Here is a 5068-nt window from a genome sequence, read left to right as displayed (position 1 = left end):
CAATCTCCCCTCATTCAGCCTGACTGACAGCTACAGCCGATACCGAGCAGTGTGAGATCTCAGCAGCAGCAGGGTGGAGGGGCACTGAGGAGCTGTCACTCAAGCTAGGTGGGCGGAGACTGTTTTTCTAAAATTTCAGAAAAGATTATACAGCCACTTTGACAGGGGTTTTCAAACTGAGTACGCCAGTCTCTTTAGGTTTGAAGGGAAGCTGTCAACGTGAAAATGCAGGGGTTTATAAGCATTAAAGCGCCGTTAACACGCCATTAGTTAGGGGTATAAAATCCCAATGTCAGGTTCCCTTTAAATGGAACCTGTCTCCATGTAAGCACAGTTTAATTTGTAGGCACCATGTTATAGAGCAGACTGATATATATATTTTGTGAGAAAAAAATTATTATAACCTGTGTTTTAAAGGGAACCTGTCACCAGGTTTGCCCCATATGAGATAAGACCACCACCTTTTAGCCCTCATATACAGCATACTAATGTGCTGTATATATGCCCCCGATCCCTCCTGCAATAAAAGAAAAACACCTTTTATTATAATCACCCGCGGGGAGGTCAGGTCCCAGGGGCATTGCTGGTCTTGGTCCAGCTCCTCCCCTTTTCTTTTTCGATGCCGTCCTCCTTCCGTGTTTTGTGTGGATGTGCCGGAAAAGGTCAAAGATCCCTTTAAGCATTTAATCCTCTGGTCTTTCTGAGATTTTTGGTCCAGTAGGCGGTCCTACCAGTGACTGACAGCTATCATTGTACATGTATACACAGAAACTAACAGTCGCTGATAGGACCGCCCACTGGACCTGAGATCCCAGAAAAAGAAGAGGATTAAATGAATAAAACACTGATTATACTGAGTCTTCTATCATAACATCTTAAGTCTAGAATTTTATTTTTCCGTTCTAAAGAAATACAGCATTTAAACTTTATGCTAATGAGATGCAAATGCAACGGAGGGGCAGGCACTGCACTTAGAGCTCTCCAGCCTCTCTCCCTATTCCCAGCCCGCTATCTGCCTCCAGTCTGTGATTGACAGGACACTGTTGTTTCATTAATGCCTCCCCTGCCCCAGATTTTGAACAAGTGCGGTCTTTGGATAGCAGTACAGTCCTGACGCCGTGGCGAGACCCGGACTATCGATCTGCGACCATGACTTCCCCCCTGAGATGACGACGGGCCAGGACTGCACTCGGTCAGGGGACGCAGGTCACTGAAGCAAGAGTGAACTGTCAGTCAGAGGTCAGCGGGAAATAGGGAGAAAGTCCAGGAGAGCTGTAAGGGCAGCGCCCACGCTGCTGCACTTACGGCTCATTAGCATAACACATAAAAGCAGGATTTCTCTAAAAAGTCAAAACTAAATTCTACATGCAAAGAAAGGATTTAGTGAGCATTAAAGGACCTTTACAAACGAGCCCTTGTTTCAGGGGTATCAAATCCTGATGACAGGTCCCCTTTAAGACATTTATTTAGTAATGGATATTTACACTGTAAAATCTGGCGACTGATCAGCGTTAAGGTGGAAAAAAACATGACAGGTTTCCTTTATAGAATAACTTATGTTGTGAGTGACTCCCAGAGAAATCCGTAGAGAAACAGAGTGGATACTCTCAGCTAGTGTCAAGCCTCTGATGGAATAGTTACTCCCTCCAGCTCAGTGCATTAAAGGGAACCTGTCAGCAAAATAAAAAAAAGGTAATTACCTGCAGCCACGGAGGTATTCTGTGGGGAAATACCATTCAAACCTATGTGGCAGCTTAATTGGAATTACAGCTGCAGGGAGAATATGTCGTTATGTTCCTCCTGCAGCTGCTCGCTTCCAGACATCGGGCAGGGCAGTGGACAGTGATCAGTTAGCGATCATTACAAAGTGATGTTCTCACTCCCTCTGCTCCTTGGCTGACATCATGCTCTGCAGCAGCGCAGCCACCCGGATGCCTGAAAGAGAGGGGCAGGAGGGAGGATATAACTTCATTATATCACTTCCAATTACAGGAAAACTGCCACCCTGAAAAATGCTATTTATATGGTCAGTGTGCAGGTAAAAAGCGTTTGAATGTTTCCTGGTCGTCTTTACTGAAAGTGCGGCTACAGGGAGAAAATTAATTTATATCCTCCTGGAAGCCGCCAGCTTTCAGTCATGGTGTTAAGGATAGGATTATGAAGATATACAAATCATGGACGCTTATATTCACTTTGATTGATGGACGGCTCTAGAGCGCATCCGTGCAGGGCGAGCTGCAATCAAGGTGTCGGAGCGTGCGTACAGAGTAATCAGAAGTGCGGTAAGCAGTGACTGTAGCAGCTCAATCACTGAAAGCCGGCGGCTCCCTGGAGGTAATAACTTCATTCTCTCCCAGTAGCCACACTTTGAGTAAAGGGGGTTTTACACATAGCGATATCGCTAGCAATATCGCTAAAACGTCACTGGTTTTGTGACGTTATAGCGATATCGCTATGTGTGATACCTCCGACCGGCTCCCCCGCTGTCCATCGCTGATCGCGCGAGAATGTCCGGCTCCATTTCTCGTCGGGCGCTTCCTGCTGTGTGAGACGAGCGACGCGTGGAGGCGGGCGGGAGGACGCCAGGATCGCTGTGGGAGTGTGTGTGAAAGGTGAGTATCGTGCGCTGCGTCGCTGCTGCATCACTGTGAGATCTGCCTGTGTGGCAGCTCACTAGCAATCATTTAGCGATGTACCAGCGATCCTGACCGGGTCGGATCGCTGGTGCATCGCTAAATGTAAAAGGGCCTTTAGGCCGTGAGCACACTTGCGAGAAACTCGCACGAACCTCGCGTCTCAATACCTGGCACTCGGGACCGGAGTGTGTGGCTGCATGTATTTCTATGCAACTGAGCGCTCATAGAATCATAGAATCGTAGAATTGGAAGGGACCTCCTGGGCCATCTGGTCCAACCCCCTGCTCAAAGCAGGATTCGCTAAATCATCCCAGTCAGATGTCTGTCCAGCCTCTGTTTGAAGACTTCCATTGAAGGAGAACTCACCACTTCTCGTGGCGGCCTGTTCCACTCATTGATCACTCTGTCAAAAAGTTTTTTCTAATATCTAATCTGTGTCTCCTCCCATTCAGTTTCATCCCATTGCTTCTAGTCTTTCCTTGTGCAAATGAGAATAAAGTTGATCCTTCTACAATGTGACAGCCCTTTAGATATTTGTAGACAGCTATTAAGTCTCCTCTCAGTCTTCTCTTTTGCAAACTAAACATTCCCAAATCCTGCAACCTTTCCTCATAAGACAGGGTTTGCAGACCGGTCACCATTCTGGTCGCTCTTTTCTGAACTTGCTCCAGTTTGTTGATGTCTTTTTTAAAATGTGGTGCCCAAAACTGGACACAATATTCCAGATGAGGTCTGACCAAAGAGGAGTAGAGGGAAATAATGACTTCACGTGATCTAGACTGTATGCTTCTGTTAATACATCCTAGAATTGCATTTGCCTTTTTTGCTGCTGCATCACACTGTTGACTCATATTCAGTCTGTGATCTATTAGTATACCCAAGTCTTTTTCACATGTGCTGTCACTTAGCCCTATTCCTCCCATTCTGTATATGCTTTTTTCATTTTTATTGCCCAGATGTAGTACTTTGCATTTCTCCCTGTTAAAAACCATTCTGTTAGTTGCTGCCCACTGCTCCAGTTTATTTATACCTTTTTGAATCCTCTTTCTCTTCTCTAGTATTAGCTATCCCTCCTAGCTTTGTGTCATCAGCAAATTTAATCAGTTTACCCTCAATTCCTTCATCTAAATCGTTGATAAAGATGTTGAACAATACAGTCCGAGTGCCGGGTATTGAGACGCGAGACTCGTGCGAGTTTCTTGCAAGTGTGACCCCGGCCTAAGAGCAGAGTCAGGTGGGTGTATAAATCAGACCCTGAACTGACCGCAGTGCATGGACTGACCGGTGGCTCTCCTGACCCGAGCGTGACAGCTGCATAGAAATAAAGCTGTCATGCTCGGGTGGGGAGGGCCGCCGTCCAGTCCGTGCACTGTGGTCAGATCTTGTATCCATATTCTCAGTGCCTGCGGGCAAATATAGTATGTTTTTCGATTTTCTTTTTAAGCACCCGAAGATGTCCTGATTTAAAAAAAAAGGGCAGGGTGAGGGAAAAGTTGGTATTATCCTTTGAATAGTTGTTGTTTCCTGAAGGAGATGTGAGTAAGCAGGGGCAGGACACCTCCTTATCTGCCCTTAGAAACAAAGGATCGGACATGTTGAAAGTCAGCACGCCCCATAGCCGAGGTTGGCAGCTTCAGGCAGACGGCAAAATTAAGATTTGCATTTGGTCATATGGTTAGAGTGCCATACATGCTCGGTCCGCGGCGGATCCTGTGGCAGGCCCAGTATATAGTCTATATATGCTGCTTTTATACGGTCACTGTATATAGCCATATATATATATATATACACGCTGCAGATGTTTTAATTGCTGTGTAATGCAGACTGCGGCAGGCGTGTATCAATCACCATTATTACGGTCCTGCACTTTTGAGCCCTGTCTGCACCATGAAGGCTGCCGCTTCCTATCGCACTGTGTGTTTAGGGTGCAGGCACACACCGTGCACCTGCCCTGCCCCGCCTGTGGCACGTAGGCTGCGCAGAGCCCAGTCGCCTGCCACATTTGGTCGCCCCTGACACCTCATGGCCATGTCGCCTCCTCGGTTTATTAGTCCTATTTGCTTCCAGTCTCCTCCCTATTGCTGCTGCGTTTATCAGCAGCCCTCAGTGCGCAGGCGTCACTGCGACCACAAGTGTGCATGTCCGAGTGACGCATTGCAGGTACCAAACGTCCAATCAGCGTTCAGCTCTGACCAATCACACCAAGTCCTCTCAGTCTTTAGTATGCCTGCGCGTTGGAAAAACAGTCCCCTTCCTACAGCGGAGCGCTTAGCCTTTTACCGATAACTTCTGGAATAGTATGATAGTCGTTACTTCCGATACCGCATGATGTGATTTGCACCCGCCGTTACTGCTTGTACCTCCAGTACGGGCAGTTATAGTGCGGCTCGTGTGTGCGGAGAAGCCGCGCCATCACTTTCTTCGTTAGGGGG

This window comes from Dendrobates tinctorius, unplaced genomic scaffold, assembly GCF_039654945.1.
Source record: "Dendrobates tinctorius isolate UK_male_01 unplaced genomic scaffold, ASM3965494v1 ptg000205l, whole genome shotgun sequence".
NCBI lineage: Eukaryota > Metazoa > Chordata > Amphibia > Anura > Dendrobatidae > Dendrobates > Dendrobates tinctorius.
The sequence above is the reverse complement of the archived record's forward strand: the minus strand, read 5'-3'. Positions refer to the sequence as shown.